Consider the following 19,848-nt stretch of genomic DNA (forward strand, 5'->3'; position numbering starts at 1 on the left):
GAAGTCCTGAAATGGTTTCCTCAAAAAACATAATTACATTACGACTGAAGAAAGAAAGACATGAACATCTTGGATGACAAGGGGGAGTACATTATCTGTAAATGTTTGTTCTGAAAGTGAACTACTCCTTTAGGTGCAAACCAAATCTAAGTGCAAACCCTCTATAGAAAACATTAGGCCATGAAATTGTATTTTTGTTAGCTCGGACCTTACTAACAATGTGTTCAATTACAATAGAACTAAGTTGCAAGTAAAAATATGATAGCATCCACCTTATTTTAGCCTTAAGAGTGGACGCATGGTTTTAAAATTTATGGGTCTGGCTTCTGGTCTCAAATTCACGTGTCTTACTATGTTATTTTAATGTATTATCTTAATTATGAGCACACTGGTTTGTAGTGCATGTTGTTATTCTTGTCATTTTCCTATAGAGTGTTTTCATGATGCATCCAACAATGCCTCTGAACCGAAGGAAACTCATATATTTTGCTGATTATTGCTGCTGAAAATACTCAATTATTGCCATGTTTTGGGCTGTGCTAATCGTTTGGACATTTGGAGCAAGGTTATTATAGTGCTTTTTTAAATTAGTTTTAATTTAATATAGTTTTCAAATTTCCAATAAAATTTAGTTTAGTTTTTATTAGTTTCATTAACAGTTTTGTTAGTTTTAGTTTCGTTTTTATTTTGTAAACACATTTCTATTTAGTTTTTACATTTAGTTTCAGTTTTAGTTTTTTAGAGATCAAATAGAGATCACGATTTCCCCGTAAGTCCGGGTAACTAACCAAACCATGACATGAGTGCAGTTGCAGTGGAATATTTTAAGATTAAATTCACACCACCTTCATAAACTAAATGAAAACATACAAAACAAAAAGCCACTGATGCACATTCTTTAAATGTCTAGATAAAAAATTTACAAATAATAATTTAAAAAACTACATCTTCATCTGCTCCGGCCAAATGGTCGCACTTGACGTTGTAGATACGAACTTTCCAGAATCAGATTGTATTATCGTTTTCTGACCACTAGTCGTCGCCCTTAACCCTTTAATAAGACGCTGTGTGTTTGTGTATGGTGTCTGTCGCCCTCTATCGCTGAACGCGTGTAACGCGTCAGTCCAGCGCACGTGTATTTCACTCAGCTGGCGTCTCAGTTGGCTCGTGCACACCGCACGAGACACAAGCAGAACGGAACAGACGGCCGGTGTTGTGCCGAAATCTGTGACCCGTCGAAAACTGTGACCAGGGGTCGCTGTTCAGCAAATATTGGCGCGGGAGCGCGCACACGTTGAATCAGACGCTGAAACGGAATGATCATCGTCGCAGTGATGCTGTAAAATAAGTTTCATGTTTTAAAGAAATAACGACTATTGGACAAACTAGATATTGTGGCATCGAAATGCTTGCATAGAGAAGACATTAATCATTAATGCTGTGCTGTTGTTGTCTGTGTTACTACTATGAATGGTTTTGGTTTAAATAACATTCTCATTAATGGATAGGCTCATTTTTTATTCTTATTTCTTATTAAATGCATACCACTCTGAGATATCAGCCTATATAGTATGAGTCACTGGATCTGGTCAACTACCGAAATATGTGATCTCTTTTTATTTCAAATAACACATTGCAATATTCAATAAAGTGACTCATGTGATGTGTGACCATCTCCTCTTTTTTATTTTAAAAAGCATATAGATCAGATATTGAGAAATCTATACTGTAGATACAATATAGGGTCACAGAATCTGACAGGTCAAATTCGCTACCTCTTTTTATTTTATAATTTTTTAATAAAGTAACTCATGTAATGAGTTACTTTATTATATCTATATCTAATTAATATGCTTTATAAAACAGAAAGGGGAGATCCTTTCTGTTTTATAAAGCATATTAATTAGATATTGAGAAATATGTAGATACAGTAGAGTCACAGAATCTGACAGGTCAAATTCATTATATTTTGTCTTTTAAACAAAAATGTTAATTTTCCACCTTGCGCATGCTTTGACACTTTATTGAAGGTTTTTTATTGTAATGATTTGTAAAATAACAGTGTTTCTCTGTAGAACATTTAGTGCTTTCATAATCTAGGTAAAATCTGTCAAATAAGGGTTTTACACTGTAAAAAAAACGGTCAAACAACTGGCAGCTATAACTGCCAAACAAAAAACATAAAGTAAAAGTAAAATATCCTAATTGAAACAAGAAAAAAAATCTGTAAAATAAAGATGTTTTTCTTTAAAAGCTTTAAATGACAATATCTGTAAAATTATTGTTTTTGCACTTTATTTTTAATTAAGATTTTTTAGTGACTCATGTGATGTGACCATCTTCCCTTTCTGTTTTATAATGCATATTGATCATATATTGAGAAATCTATAAAAAAAATGATACAATATGCATTAAGTAAAGTAAAAATTAGTCCAGAATAGAGCTGCACGACTAATTTTGCACTGCAATAGAAGGGTTAATATTATGAAAATGCACAAGCCTCTAGGTTGGTTATTGGTGAAGGATAGGGTAATTGATTCTCTGTTGTGTTTATAAGACATATCTCTGTATCAAGAGTTCCAAGTGTATTGTACTGTCAACTTTTGTATATAAGTGCTAGTCATAAATTTAACACCAGGCATGCATTAAAAGGATATTTTTTTTCTTTGCTTTCTGTTTCGAAAACTAATTCAAAGCAACGGACTGTAATGTATAGAAGAATGAAAACATGGAATGAATTGCCATCGTATATACTTGTTTTTTAACAAGTAAAATGAGGTTTAAAAAAATTGTTGAAGAAATAATGGCACAGCACTAAGTGGATTGTTGATGTTGATGTTTTTAAAAGTTAAAGTTTGAATTTCTTTATATATAATATAATAAATGCACACTCCAAATCAAAGCAATACTAAATATTTTAATGATATACATATAAATGTAATTAATCTTGATGAACTGTACAATTGTCAGAACTAAGAAAGAGTCTAAAAGAATTAAGAGGATGAATAATTTGGGAGGGTTAAATGCATGCTACTGATTTTACTCTATTGTGTATCAGTGATAATACACTAGCATACAATTTGTGTAAGTCACATGGCTTATTATTAACACAGTTATTATGAAATAAAGAAGAGTCACATATTCCGGTAGCTATGAATTTGACCTGACAGACTATGACTCTACTGTATCTACATATTTCTCAATATCTAATTAATATGCCTTATAAAACAGAAAGGGGAGATGGTCACACATTACATGAGTTACTTTATTAAAAAATTATAAAATAAAAAGAGGTAGCTATGAATTTGACCTGTCAGATTCTGTGACCCTATTGCATCTACAGTATAGATTTCTCAATATCTGATCCATATGCTTTTTAAAATAAAAAAGAGGAGATGGTCACACATGAGTCACTTTATTGAATATTACAATGTGTTATTTGAAATAAAAAGAGATCACATATTTCGGTAGTTGACCAGATCCAGTGACTCATACTATATAGGCTAATATCTCAGAGTGGTATGCATTTGTAAAGCACAAACTATACTGGATAATTGAATTTAATAGTAATAAGAAAAAAAATGAGCCTATCCATTAATGAGAATGTTATTTAAACCAAAACCATTCATAGTAGTAACACAGACAACAACAGCACAGCATTAATGATTAATGTCTTCTCTATGCAAGCATTTCGATGTCACAATATCTAGTTTGTCCAATAGTCGTTATTTCTTTAAAACATGAAACTTATTTTACAGCATCACTGCGACGATGATCATTCCGTTTCAGCGTCTGATTCAACGTGTGCGCGCTCCCGCGCCAATATTTGCTGAACAGCGACCCCTGGTCACAGTTTTCGACGGGTCACAGATTTCGGCACAACACCGGATTTATAGCAAAACAGTCGGAACGGCATTACAGGATGGGCAGTTCTCCGGTACAGCGGTGAAGGAGTGACGCAGGGAACGCAACCGGACAGACCGACGCGCGTCTTGACACGCTCAGCCCGGTTCTGCGGTGAATCAGGTAAGTGCAGATCCGCTGCTTGTACACAACACTAAACACTAAACAACAACAGCCTTGAGTTCGTATTTATTTCTGACACAGTACCAATAAGTGTCAAAAAGCCATTACACCTGTTGTTGCTTGAATCAGTGTTTAGGATGTTCTGAACGATTTTTGTTTTGTTGTGTTTTTGCACATTGTCTTTGAATTTAGCTAATGTTTTGGTGATTTATAGTGGGAACGTGAAGCCAGTTCCCCTCAGATTTTATTAAGTATTTGTTAAACTTTAGTGCACTTTATGTGAAAATATATGGCAGATGCAGTCACCTGAGGTGAATCATATATGTATAACTACAGTGCATTTAATTACCGTACTGTGAATCTTTCAGTATTCATGTTGCCTACTTTGAATGGCTTTAAACTGTTCTTCTGATGGAATAAAGTATCACATGATGGGTAAATTGCTTTAACCTGATTTCAGATGAAGTCACATGGCAGTCATGTATGTTCTGATTTATTTTTCTCAGATCTTGCTTTCAAAGCTAAGGAGAGTCCTAAGTTTACAAACTTTTAGTAAAATCTGTAAATAATTCAAAAAGACCAATAAGACCATGTTTCTCAGGAGGTGAATGTTTGTGTAAACTTTTGAATGGGGTCTTTTGTGTAAATTCAGTTATTTTATTTTGTAGAATAAATGTGAGGCTGGACCACAAAACCAGTCTTAAATAACACAAGTATAGGCTATTTGTAGCAATAGCCAAAATTATCGACTTTTCTTTTATGCCTAAAATTATTAGGATATTAAGTAAAGATCTTGTTCCATGAAGGTATTTTGTGAATTTCATACCATAAATATATCAAAACTGAATTTTTTATTAGTTATATTCATTGCTGATAACTTCTTTTGGACAACTTCAAAAGCGATTTTTCTTAATATTTTTTTTTTTTTTGCACCCTGAGTCTCAGTCACACATATAAACATTTGATGTGAAATAGACTATTAAGGGAAGTCGTAAATAAAATAAAAAAGAGACATTTTTATGATCATACCCTAATTTTTATGATGTTTTTTTTTCTATGACTCTACGATATAAAGAGTTTTATTTTTTCATTACTCAAATGTACCAATAAGTGTGCTTTTTTATTTTGTGCATTATTGTTACTATTATTAGTAAAGGAGCTATGGGATTGATGCACTGAACTAAATGTGTGTAAATGTGTGTTTCATACATGAAGAGCATTGTAGATGCACATTTTTTTATGTCTACAGCTTTTCATTTGAAGCATTTAAGCAGAAGCCTTTAGATCACAGGATTTTCAAGATCATGAGAAACATACATTAAATGAAATGTATCTAAACTTGGATATAGATGGGACTTAAAACTGAATGAGAAGTGTTTGACTTCTACACTCTTAAAAATAAAGGTGCTTCACGATGCCATAGAAGAACCTTTTTTGTTTAAATGGTTCCATAAAGAACCAAAAGGTTCTGTTTCACAAAAGGTTCCTTGTGGCAAAAAATGGTTCTTCAGATTATGAAAAGGTAATGGTAAGGTAAAGGTAAGAAATGGTTCCTTAAAGAACCTTTGACTGAATGGTTCTTTGTGGAACCAAAAAATGGTTCTTCTATGGCATCGCTGCAAAGAACCTTTTAAAGCACCTTTATTTTAAAGAGTGTAGTCTCTTTATTTTTCACAGACATTGTGCGTAAGATTACAGTAAAATAAATAAATAAATTATACAAAAGCAGTGTCAGACACCAGTTTTTGCAAAGCTGTTTGACTGATTAGATTAAAAACCATTACGTGAGTATCTGCTTTAATGTGTTTTTGTATGTGTGTGTTTTGCACATGACCTGTGAACTCCATCCACTTGACAGCTGTCGTGTGCGTAAAGTTTATTTTTAGCCAAACGGAAGCCTGTTGTGTGTTTTCCGGGTCTTTAGAGCCGCAGTGAAGAGTTTATTGGTTGATTTGTCTCTTTAAGTGCTGATTGATTAGGCTCTAGTTGATTGATTGATTGTGTTTGCAGCAGTATAAGAGTCAGAAAGATTCAGTCTGAATCAGATACTTTCCTGCAGGGCTGCAAGACTAATTGAAATAAACCTGAAATCATTAGATTAAGAATTGGAGGCTGTATATTTACACTGGTTATGTAATTTATTATGTAAATTAATTATGTGTTGTTTTTAACACTAGATTTATTTTACAGTGAAATAATACAATGTAAAATCCTTTTATTTAGTAATTTGTATATTTTAATTGTAGTAGTAGTAATAATAATAATAATAATCATAATAATAATAATTGTTATTGTTATTGCATTATTTTTAAAAATATATTTTTTTACAGTGAAACATTACAATAATAAAAGCAATTTCTTCTTATTTTATTTATTACATTTTTATTTTAGTAGTAGTAATAATAATAATAATAATAATACTGCAGTATTACAATAGTAAAAACTATTTCTTATTTTCTTTTTAATAATTGTATATATTTATTATTATTATTATTATTTTAAATACTAGATTTTTTTACAACAACTTCTTTTGTTTTTATTTAGTAATTTGTAGTAGTAGTAGTAAATAATAATAATATTATAATTGATTTTATGGTGAAATATTACAATAATAAAAGCAATTTCTTAGTTTGATTTTAATTAGTAATTACATTTTTATTTTAGTAGTAGTAGAAGTAGTAGTAATAATAGTAATAATAATAAAAAATATTATTATTATTATTTTAAATAGATTGTACTAGTGCAATAGTAAAAACTATTTCTTATTTTCTTTTTAATAATTTATGTATCTTTATTATTGAGTACTAGATTTTTTTTACAGTGAAATTACAAGAGAAAAAGCTATTTATTATTTATTTTTTAATTTATTAATTATACTTATTATTTTATAATAAGTTATATTAAAAAATTAGTTTTACACTGAAATATTGTGTATTATGTATTAATATTAAGTAAATTCTAATTTTGTTTTTATTTGTATATATTTTATATTTTTAATAATAATAATAATGATAATAATAGTAGTAATAATAATAATTTATTATTATTATTATTATTGCATTTTTTAATAATATATTTTTTTACAGTGACATATTACAATAAAAGCAGTTTCTTATTTTTGTTTAATGTGGTCATTTTTTACATTTTTATTTTAGTAATACTATTATTATTATTATTATTATTTTAAATAATGGATTTTTTTATTTTACAGTGGAACGTTGCAATAATAAAGGTAGTTTTTTTATTTTGGTTTTATGTGGTATTATTTTTTTTCTTTTTATAGTAGTAGTAATAATAATAATAATAATAATAATAATAATACAATTTAAATAAAGTTTTTTTTATTTTACAGTGCAATATTACATTAGTAAAAACTATTTCTTATTATTTTAATAATTTATATATTTTATTATTATTATTATTGTTATTATTGTTATTGTTGTTTTAAATAATATACTTTATTTTACAGTAAAATATTACAATAGTAAAAGCAATGTATTATTTTGGTTTTATTTAGTAATTTTGTACATTTTTATTTGAGTAATAATAATAATAAAGATGATGATGATTATTATTATATATTCTATTTTTTTTACAGTGCAGTATTACAGTCTTTTTGAATTAAGTTTTATTTTTTTATTGTAGTAGTTGAAATATTAGTAATAATAATAATAGTTATTTTTATTATCAGTTGTTGTTTTTTATAGCAGTTATCACAGTTATCAGAAAAATAATGAATGATTTATTCCCAAGTCATCCAGTCCTACTTTTGTTTATTAAAATACACACAAAAACTCAATAAACTGACTTCATTGTGCAAATTAGGCTAAATTTTTATTCAGTCACACAATTTCCGGACTTGAAAAACATGATAAATCAACATTGTTTTACCTCTTTTTCAATAAAGTGACCCATGAAACAAACACATCTCTGTGTTTATTACTAAAACACTTTCTTCAGGTCTGCTCTATCTGTGAATCCATGTCAACATTTTGCTATTCAGTAACTCAGAGTCTCAGGGTCATAATGGTCCTGACAGACGGTGAGCTACTTAATATAACACCTAATATCACTGCTGTATAATGAGATACCGTCTCTACCAAAACACAAACACTGGCGTTCGTCACCAAACCACAAACCTTTATTTATTCTGTCCTGAGGAGAGGCAGGTTGGCAGCTGTCGTTTGGCAGAGAGTGATGGATTGTGGGTAATTTGACTCTGAAATCTTCATCTGTTCAGCAGGGTCTGATATTGAATGATGTCATTACTCAAATCATTTGCCCTGAAGGTGAACAGAAGGAGCCACGAACCATTTTTGAAAAAGGCATCAAAATGAAATGCATTTATGCTTCGAAATATAGGCTCAGAAACAATAAACTTCAAAAAGTGAAATGCTGTCAGATATTTGTTGTTGTTTTAAGCATAAACTCACTTCATTTTGATCAATTTCTCTGAAAACAAGACTTATAAACTTAAATGATTTGAATCGGTCTTAATTGGGGAGTGTTGCTAGAGCTTAGTAGTGGGAAAGACGACAGGACAGTGAGCGGGGGTCTGTGTAATGTGTCTTTGTGTCGAGCAGCGCAGAACAGACATTAATCACTCTGTCGGGCAGGTGGAGAGAGAGGAAGTGAAGCAGAGAGGATCATGGGAGATGTGTTGGAGGACAGCCGCTCGTGTGGCACTCATTCATCATGCAGTGCGTTGTGGGATATGTGAGGGCAGTGTGTGTTGAGCAGGACGTTACACACTCGCTTACGCACGGGCGGCTGATGTCTCTCTTTCCCTCTGATGGATTCCCAGCGGCGTCGCTATCAATCTGTTGTTTTCTTGTTATTGGTGCCTTATTCTTTTGAAAATAATTTTAAATAACTTTGTTAAAGGCTTTTGCCTTTAAATACCACTCAGAATAGCTTGATAAGATATTTTGGCGATTGCTAATTACTAATTAAACTAAACTAAACAGTATGTATTGTACACTGCTTACTATTTTTAAAGCCAACAATATTTGGGGTTGCACAATTTGGAGGAAAAAGGCAAATTTCCTTTTTACATTTATTAATTAGTAACTTTTTTTAATAATTGAAAATGGTCATCATGGGCGACATTTGACTCTTGAGTCAGGGGGGGCAAGAAAAAAAAAATCAGATGTAAGCATTAAAACAGTGCCCTACGGTATTGCAGCACATCAAAGCAGTCAATTAAAGCGCTGCACTTCAGCCCGGGCCGATGGGCCCTGACTTTTTTTTTACACCCCAGGGCTACGACTTCGGGCCAATTTTCACGTCATAGTTCAGACCCCGGCCGGCATCGGGCCTGTTTTAGGCTTCTCCTTATTTTCATAATTTAGACATCCATCAATTATGGTGAAGAAAAAAAATGCCGTGCTGGTGGAAACAACACGAAACTTCACTTTCGCTTTCACTTTTGAGACCGACTCAGACACCATTTAGTGTGCTTTAGCACAGCTGAATCCGCGTTCAAGCGCACACAATAGGCTAAAACTCGCCCCAAGCACCGGCAAAAATAAATAACAATGAATGTGTCGAGGAAAGAGTAAGGACATAAATGAATTATTTATTAATTAATTTGTGTATTCTGAGTCAGTGTCGCAAAGATCCTGACTCGCAATCTCCTTTTTGGACGCGCCTTTAGAGAGAAATTCATCTTTACGGATTACATCTTCATCTATCAATCTGTTGTTTTCTTGTTATTGGTGCCTCGATGTCCTGCAAGCTTTAGCTTCCACTTTCTGTACAAACTATGCGCATATAGCGCACATTTATCTGTAACGTTTAAACTACCATTGTTTTATACTTGAACTGTTTTATATCTATAGATTTCATTTTAGGCAAGTCGTGATGATTTGAGAAGGCAAACTGATCAAACAGACTATGATCAGTCTTCCGCTGGGCGCTGTTCGGTAAATATATATATATATATTTAACGAATAAAAAATGCTCCAAGCGTTTTTCTAAATTAGCTAAATAAAAAACGAAACTAAATATAAACATTTTGCCATTACATACAAAACTGAACTATTTTATAGCTGAAACAGTAAGTTGTTTTGGGAGAAGGGGAAAATATATTTTTATCCCGTCTATTGCTTCACCGTTATTTCGAGAATAAACCCAGCGTAAATATGCAAATGTCACTCCCAAAACATATCAGCTTGCATGTGCCGAAAAACGAAAGTTTCATACAAATTCTAAATGGATTATAGCCTGGAAAGTGCAAAGCACGCTCCCCTTATTATCACTAAAAGTTCATAGAGATCTCACAAAATTCCATTATAATTAATAAAGCTCTCTAAACTACACAATTAATATTTTATTTACATTGCGTCTACACTCATAAGATGATTCACGAGCGCACAAAACGGCACTTAATAAAAACCGATCAGGCGCTTTCAGCAGTGAGTGAATTCTGACAAGTGTTTCTAATTGTTCGGAAACAACAGATATGTCTGTGATTGGCTACATTGCTCAACGTTGCAAAAACACGTTGGATAGTTTGCCAGATCTTCAATTGCTTTGCTTTCGTTTGAGGGTTATATAGCACCGTCTAGTTCCCAAGTACAACCGAGCCTAAGCTTGGCTAAAGCAGTTGCAGCGGGGCTGTCGAGGATTCCATGACTAACCACATGCCCCCCCCTAATGTCGCCCATGATGGTCATTATGATAAAAAATGTAAATAAAATAAAATAATTGAAAAAAGCTCTAGATATACCCCAAAATTGTGATTTATATATAATTAATTACATAAAATAATAATAATTAGTAGTTGTAGTAGTATAGTAGTAGTAGTAGTGTTTTATTTATTGTTGTTGTTGTTATTGAAGATAGTGATACTAATAATAAAAACAATAGCTTATTAATACTAAATTAAATATTACAAAATGTATATTACAATTTAGAATTTATTTTACAAATATTACTATAGTAAAAGCAAACAATAGTTTTGTGACAAAATAAGTTTTTTTTAATTTCTTTAAAATCACAATTATCAGAAAAATCACAATTGGATTGTTTTTAATTGTAAAATTACAATACTAATGTTTTTTATTTATTTTAATCATAGTACTAGTAGTAGAAGTAGTAATGATGATGATAATAATAATAATAATAATAATTATTATTATTATTACTGTATCCAATGTAGACAAGATAGCGGCAGTGATTGTAATTTCTTTTTGCTTTTGGTGCGACATGACAGTCGCATTCAGCGCAATCAATCCTATGGTGAGACATGACTGTTCGTTGATGCCTTGCTCTGGAGGCGGGGTTTATGCAAATGTTTGTGCCCAGGTGACATCACCTTACACCTCGGATCTAAACAACCTGTTTTTGGAGCTTGCTTAAAAAATGCTTGGTTTATAATGAGGATATTACACTTGCAGGATGTTTTAATGGTACAAACACCTCTTACAGCAAATTAGAATATGGTGACATGCCAATCAGCTAATCAACTCAAAACACCTGCAAAGGTTTCCTAAACCTTCAAAATAGTCTATTGCTGCGTCCCAATTCGCATACTATCCGTCCTAAATAGTATTCGAAAATAGAATTAGTATGTCCCAAATCGTAGTATGTTTAAAAAAGTATTCCAAAGTTTCCCGGATGGTCTACTACTTAATTTCAGAATTCGAAGTGCGGATCAATGCACACTCTCGGCTAATATTGCCCACAACACATTGCGCGGTGAACGAGGATTCGATTAGAACTACAAACACGCATAAAAAGTGTAAAAAAAAAAACTACAAACATGGTGGATATGCGCGACCAATGGACAGGTAGAGAAAGGGTTTAAGTTATAAATAATCAATGTGTAACCTAATAAAAACTATGTATTTAATGGTTTTTACGGTATATTTCATGTGCAGCAACATTATGAACTTTTATAATGGTAGGTTTGGTCATTAACTTTTAAATGCATCATTGTGCAAACAAGAGCAGAGTTCTCTGCATGAAAGACTCGTAAAAGAAAGTGCCTCTTCATTTCTCTCTAATACGGTAGGAAATCAAATTAAATGAAATGTAGATGATGTTGACTGACAGGGCAGTTTAAACCATAGACATATATATATAAGTATTTATATATGTCTATGGTTTAAACAGTGACAGGATTCAGGTAACTAAGCAACAGAGCGTCCGTTAAAGACGAAGTAGTATGTCCCAAAGCTTGCCTACTATTCTGCTACATACTCAAAAGTATGTACTTTTTCTTCACAAAAAGAGTACATACTTTTAGGGCATAGTATAAGTAGGCGAATTGGGACGCAGCATATCAGTTTGGTTCACTAGGCTACACAGTCATGGGGAAGACAATCATTGACACCCTTCACAAGGAGGGTAAGTTACAAACATTCACTGCCAAAGAAGCTGGCTCTTCACAGAGTGCTGTATCCAAGCATGTTAACAGAAAGTGGAGTGGAAGGAAAAAGTGTGGAAGAAAAAGATGCACAACCAACCGAGAGAAACGCAAGCAAAACGTCAAGCAAAATCGATTCAAGAATTTAGGTGAACTTCACAAGGAACGGACTGAGGCTGGGGTCAAGGCATCAAGATCCACCACACACAGATGAGTCAAGGAATTTGGCTACAGTTGTCGTATTCCTCTTGTTAAGCCACTCCTGAACCACAGACAACATCAGAGGCGTCTTGCCTGGGCTGAGGAGAAGAAGAAATGGACTGTTGCCCAGTGGTCCAAAGTCCTCTTTTCAGATGAGAGCGAGTTTTATATTTCATTTGGAAACAAACCAAGGTCCTAGAATCCGGAGGAAGGGTGCAGAAGCTCATAGCCCAAGTTGCTTGAAGTCCAGTGTTAAGTTTCCACAGTCTGTGATGATTTGGGGTGCAATGTCATCTGCAAGTGTTGGTCCACTGTGTTTTTTGACAACCAAAGTCACTGCACCCGTTTACCAAGAAATTTTAGAGCACTTCATGCTTCCTTCTGCTGACCAGCTTTTTAAAGATGCTGATTTTATTTTTCAGCAGGATTTGGCACCTGCCCACACTGCCAAAAACACCAAAAGTTGGTTAAATGACCATGGTGTTGGTGTGCTTGACTGGCCAGCAAACTCACCAGACCTGAACCCCATAGAGAATCTATGAGGTACTGTCAAGAGAAAAATGAAAAACAAGAGACCAAAAATGCAGATGAGCTGAAGGCCACTGTCAAAGAAACCTGGGCTTCCATACCACCTCAACAGTGCCACAGAGTGATCACCTCCATGCCACGCCGAATTGAGGCAGTAATTAAACCAAGAGGAGCCCCTACCAAGTACATATGCAGTAAATGTACATACTTTCCAGAAGGCCAACAATTCACTAAAAATATTTTTATTGGTCTTATGAAGTATTCTATTTTGTTGAGATATTGAATTGGTGGGTTTTTGTTAAATGTGAACCAAATCACCACAATTAAAAAAAAACCAAAGACTTAAACTACTTCAGTCTGTGTGCATTGAATTTATTTAATACACGATTTTCACAATTTGAGTTGAATTACTGAAATAAATGAACTTTTCCACGACATTCTAATTTATTAAGATACACCTCTATATGCCAAAAGACAAAGGCAAATTTGATTTCTCATGTGAACCATAGGGCCTGGTCCATACAGATTGCGGTTTAACTGCGGTCCATTGCACCCCTACTTATTACTATCAATTACTGTAATGATTCATCACTGGTGTTGTTTAGTCAGCCACACTACCGCTGTATGCAGCGAAATTCAAACCCAACAGGTCAGAGGTCACTCAGGTCAGAGGTTCAACTTGAACTTTAGTGCTCAGCAGAAGATCACGACTCTTCGCTTGTGCATCTAGTCTCTGAACGCTTAAAGGGAACATGAAGTGCAGTGTGAGGGCACTCTCACATGAGACACTGATAGTGAGCGAGTGCTTGTGTGGTTGTCCAGGTCTCAGAGCTGTCAGCCGACACTGTCGTTTTCAGGATCGTGTTACATCATCTGACCCATTACCAGTTTTCAGCCAATCCAGACACAGGTCTGAACTCATATTTAGGTGAGAGGTCACAGGGCACAGCTCAAATCAGCGGTGTGTGAGGCGATCTCATTACCCACGTGCCCCTGTAACACACATCCCTTAATCTGCTGTACTTTAAAGAGCAGCCAGGACAGCCGCTTCTCCTTGAGTTTTCGTGTTAGTTGTGGTTTTATTTTCTTTAATTTTAGTTAAAATTGTAGTAATTTTGTTGTTTTTGGCATTAAAAAAAATTCAATAGTAATTTTGCGTCATATGAACTAAATTTAAAAAAATTTCCCGGCTCAAATTTTTGATTTTGCTAATATGTTTTTCTGAGGAAAGATATACATGTATTGTGATAAAGGCAAAAATATTAAATGTCATGGATGAATGTTTACTGAGTAATCCACTATTTTGTAGAGGAAGGTCAAAATGGCAATTTTCACCCAAGATTTAAAGTCAAGTTACAGGGGGTTAAAAATGATTTTAAGAAAGATGGCGGCATCACAATGTTCCTTTTACACAGAGATTGGTAGCGCTATTAGTTAAATCAGTTGACTTTAGCAATCTTTGTTGCATTATGTGCCAATGATGACCATCCAAATATGGGGAAACTGCACTTTTCAAGTGTTTCTCCAAAGTTTGCATGCCTGAAGTACTAAAGATATCTTAATTCCCTTTTAGATATTTGGTCTTAAACTTTTCTTTTGGCATCTTCATTTTTAATGCCTTATGAGATTCGGTTCCAGAGATATTGAAATTTCAATATGGCTCCAGGTGTAAATCATCAAAATTTATATATTTTCAGAGGTGTATCTCGTTTCCCTCTGCCAAGACAACTGCGTTGAACATACCTGAGTGCCATAAATATTCTTTTTCCAAAGTGCACGTGCCTATGACTTAAGAAGTTTTAAAGGTATTGGAATATGATTTTAGACTCTAGTTCTCAATAAACTTTTCTTTTGGAATCTTAATATTTTTTAAGGCCCTACACCATTCAGTTCCAGAAATTGAACAGTTTAGAGATCTCAATGAGGCTCCATGTCTAGATTGTTGAATATTACCCATTTTCAGTGGTCGAAATCCAAATTTCCAAATAAACTTCTTTTATTTAAAGAACAATGTTCGAAGAAGATATAATGTTGAAATTAGGATTGAAAATAGAATTGTTTCAAACTTTGCAAAAAGAATATTTATGGCACTCAGGCAGGTATGTTAAATGCAGTTGTCTTGACAGAAAGAAACGAGATACATCTCTAGTTTTAACATGATTTGTTCTTCAGACATTCCTTTTTAAAAGAAAATGCTTTTTAAAGGAACACTCCACTTTTTTTGGAAATAGGCTCATTCTCCAACTCCCCCCGAGTTAATAAGTTGATTTTTACCGTTTTGAAATCCATTCAGCCGTTCTCCTGTTCTGGCGGTATCACTTTTAGCATAGCTTAGCATAGATCATTGAATCCTATTAGACCAGTAGGATCACGTTCAAAAATGACCAACGAGTTTCCATATTTGTTGTATTTAAAACTTGACTCTTCTGTAGTTATATCGTGTACTAAGACCGGTGGAAATGCAAAGCTGCGAGTTTCTAGGCTGATAAGATTAGGAACTACACTTCCATTCCGGCGTAATAGTCAAAGAAGTTTGCTGCCGTAATATGGCTGAAGCAGGCGGAGTATTATCAGAAATGAGTTCCCAGCTAGTTTAGCATTTGCACATGTGCTGCGTGGTATTACTGCTCCTGCTTCAACCATATTACGGCAGCAAACTTCCTTGACTATTACGCCGGAATGGGAGTGTAGTTCCTAATCTTATCAGCCTAGAAAATTGAACTTTACATTTTCCGCCGGTCTTAGTACACGATATAACTACAGAAGAGTCAAGTTTTAAATAGGACAAATATGGAAACTCGTTGGTCATATTTGAACGTGATGCTATTGGTCTAATTGGATTCAATGATCTATGCTAAGCTATGCTAAAAGTGATATCGCCAGAACAGGAGAACGGCTAAATGGATTTCAAAACGGTAAAACTCAACTTATTAACTCGGGGGGCGTTGGAGAATGAGCCTATTTCCAAAAAAAGTGGAGTGTTCCTTTACAAGAGTGTTATATTTTTTTTTAACCTGACCCACATTTGGTTTTCAACCACTGGAAATGTGTACTTTTTAACATTTACTCCTAGAGCCATATTGAAATGTCAGTATCTCTGAAACCGTATCTCACAGGGCATTTAAAATAAAGTTGCCAAAAGGAAAGTTTGTTAAGACCCAGTATCTAAAAGGGCATTTAGGTATCTTTAATACTTCTTGAGTTACAGGCATGTAAACTTTGGAGAAAAACTTGAAAAGTGTTGTTAACCCATTTTTGAAAGGTCACCATTGGCACATAATGCAACAAAGATTGCTAAAATCAACAGATTTTACTAATAGAGCTACCAATCTCTGTGTAAAAATAACATTATGATGCTACCATCTTTCTGGAGTCAGTTTTACCCCATTGTAATTTGGCTCTGAATCTCAGGTAAAAAAAATTGCCATTTTCACCTCCCTCTACAAAATAGGGATTACTTAGTAAATATACATGCGTTACATTTAATATTTTGGCTTTAATCACAATATGATTATCTTTCTTCACAAAAAATTAGCCAAAATCCAAAATTTAAGCCGGTGGACCTCTGGTTGAGTTGACACGGAATGACCCTAATAAGTATTTAGAGTAAAAGCTATTCAGGATTTGCTTTTGGATGCATTTATTGAGAAACATTTGACTTTTGAATGTAGAGAAACACTGAGTGTTGCAGTGGACAGAGGTTGAAGGCTTTTAGTTGCTCTTTTAGGCTTTCATGTATAATTGATCTATTTAAATAATGGATGACCGATATTGCAACACCTTTTCTCTCTCTCTCTCTCTCCAGCATGTTCGTTTGACCAGCATGTACTAGCAGTCGTTTGTTTTGTTTCTGCGTCACTGCTGTGTTTAGGAAAGATTTGCTCAGTAATGGTTTAAGAGTCCTTCACTATTAGGTCACTTTCCATCTCAGCGATTCAGTTTCAACACTAAATTGGGGCTACAAAGCTGTTCGACAGCACAAACGAAGAGCACTTCGGTTCTTAACGAGGGAGAAATCAATCACGTACAGTCAACACGTGTAATTAAGCACAGCGTTCGTCTCAGCGGGGCTCATTATCTCATATTAAGCAGCACGTCTGTGCTGAGGTCATTACTGCGTTATAGGACAGACCTTGCTATTTATTGCAGACGTACGCCTTGGAAAAAGTTTGAGGGGCTTTAGGTTTTTTTTTACTTTAAGAAAAAAGTCTCATCTGCTCATCAGGGCTACATTTATTTGATCAAAAATGCAGGTAAAATAGGAAAAATATGATTTAGTATTACCATTTAAAAGAACTGTTTTCTATGTGAAGATATTATAAAATGTAATTTATTTCTATGATACAAAGCTGAATTTTCAGCATCATTACTCCAGTCTTTAGTGTCACATGATCCTTCAGAAATCATTCTAATATGGTGATTTGCTGCTCAAGAAAATTGATTTAAGAAATTAAAATCTTATTATATTTCAGGGTTTTTAGATTAATAGAAAGCGTTTATTAAAAATACAAATAATCTGTAACATTATAAATGTCTTTACTGTCATTAGTAGTAATGCTTTCTGCTTAGATTCTCAGATTCTGTACGCATACAAATTTTCTTTTTTGCTACAAAATAAAAAGTCAAGCATGTCATGATAAAAGATTATATACATTTAAGTTTATCTATTATATAATTTCATTTAATATATTCCTTCTAAAATATTAAAGGATATCTGTTTAAAAAAATGTATTTAATAAGTAACAAAATAACATTTTTAGTGACAAGGCCATCGGTAATTTTGTTATTTGATTATCAGGTTATGTTGATAATGTCAAAAAGGTGAATACTGTCAGATTAATTGACCTGATGAACAAATAAGTCTATATATAAGGAGACAGATTTACTTTTAGATTATAGATCAATTCAAATTTATTCTTCAGCCATTAAAGGCGTAGTTCACTCAAAAATCTACTCACCCTCATGTTCCAAACTACTATTTTATCAATGGTCTTGCTACCTTTCTAGGCCTTGAATGTCTATGCAGGGTCAAAAAGCTCTCAAAAATATCTTAATTTGCATTTCGAAGATGAACAAAGGTCTTGTGGGTTTGGAATGACATGAGGGTGAGTAATTAATGAATTTTTGGATGAACTGTCCCTTTAACTTCAAATCGTCCATTTAAGTCACTGTAGGTGTGTGTGTGTGTGTGTGTGTGTGTGTGTGTGTGTGTGTGTGTGTTAAATGAATGATGTGCTGGTTTGTGTGTGTGCGTGTTGACTTCCATCTTCCGTCTGTGGGATCAAACTCCATGTACAGTCTGTGGCTTCTGCACTCATTAGTGTGTTTCCTTTCACTATCACTGGCTCTACAAAAAGCACAAATGCCAGTGTTATCGGCACTGTAATTTTGTGGGGAAAGCATGGAAATAAGTTGTCGTTTTATCTTGCAAAGATATGCTTTCTTTTTCTACAGTACAGTAGTAAGTGAGTGTCAATTTGGAATTTAAAATCAAAATAAAGCTTCATTTGTCATAAACTAATTTTGCTGCCACTCACTTAATGTGGAAAACTTAATGTGGCCCTCGAGTCAAAAAGTTTGCCCACCCCTGCTCTAAATGATCCCAGCCGAGGAAGAAGGGACTTATCTAGTGAAACGATCGGTTATTTTCAAAACAAATTGGCCATTTATATACTTTTTAACTTTAAATGCTTGTCTCATCTCGTCTCTGCGATGCACATGTGTAGTCTGTGTGATCCCGGTCAATACAGTTAGGGTATGTTAAAAAACTCCCATCTCGTTTTCTTCCCCATCGCTGCAGAAGTACCGACCCAGTGTTTACAAAGGGAACATACACAGAGGATTATTCTTTAAAAGTAATATCCCCTTTTTAAAATCAGGTCCTTCTCGGCTTCTTGTCGGTGTGACGGTACACCAACAGAGGCCGCTTCCACGATAGTTGATTGACATGAGCGCCTTACCTTAAACCTGCCCCCACCGAGCTGAAACAGTCCAACTCTGATCACTATTGTTTTGGCTCAGAAAAAAAAAAAGAAAATATTGTACCCGACCGCTTCCTGACCCGCATGTTTAATATTTGCTACTGACAGCAGCGATTATATGCGGCTATGTGGTGGACACGCATTCACTGTCAAACATCATTCGGCATTAATTAGGTAATTTTGTCAAAAGAAACGTTCTTGATTACAAGAAAAATACAGATTGTTCTTGTGATTTATTTTGTCTTTCCTTTATAGAGATTTAAATACTTTCGTTTTCGAAGTACTCTAAATTATGTCAGTGATTCTCCGACGTTAAATATGATCAAGAATTATTTTATTTCAATCTACAGTGTAATAAGAGTTAAGAAAAATATTAGCCTATAGCCCTAAATATATAGACTACAAGCTAATTCCTTTTTTCTTAACTTTTAACTTTTTCTAAAAAATTATCAAGAATATTTAAATCAACTTAGTAGGCTAGGTTAACGAATTTTCTTATACAAACATAACAAATGCACTTCAAAACGTTTTCATATAAATTCAGGAATCACAAATATGACAAAATAATATTTTATATATATATATATATATATATATATATATATATATTAGGGATGCACGATATGTATCGGTCGATAACTTGCGCGTTTTGTCAGTAAAGCCGGTTCTGTAATCAGCGGTAAATGCCATCAGGTGTGTGATTTCACGTTGAGCCGTATATACTACACACAGCCGTTGTTT

The 19,848-nt window shown here is 33.7% G+C and overlaps 1 protein-coding gene across 1 annotated transcript in view; it reads left to right on the top strand.

The window, feature by feature from the left end:
- Positions 1–3,895: 3,895 nt before the first annotated feature.
- ndst1a (N-deacetylase/N-sulfotransferase (heparan glucosaminyl) 1a) overlaps positions 3,896–19,848 on the top strand; it is a 41,912-nt gene continuing 25,959 nt past the window's right edge. The window contains exon 1 of the mRNA XM_073820407.1: positions 3,896–4,026. The gene's annotated coding sequence lies outside the window, so the exon portion shown is untranslated. The remainder of the gene's footprint in view (positions 4,027–19,848) is intronic.

The sequence above is a fragment of the Garra rufa genome, chromosome 16 (assembly GCF_049309525.1).
Source record: "Garra rufa chromosome 16, GarRuf1.0, whole genome shotgun sequence".
Taxonomy (NCBI): Eukaryota; Metazoa; Chordata; class Actinopteri; order Cypriniformes; family Cyprinidae; genus Garra; species Garra rufa.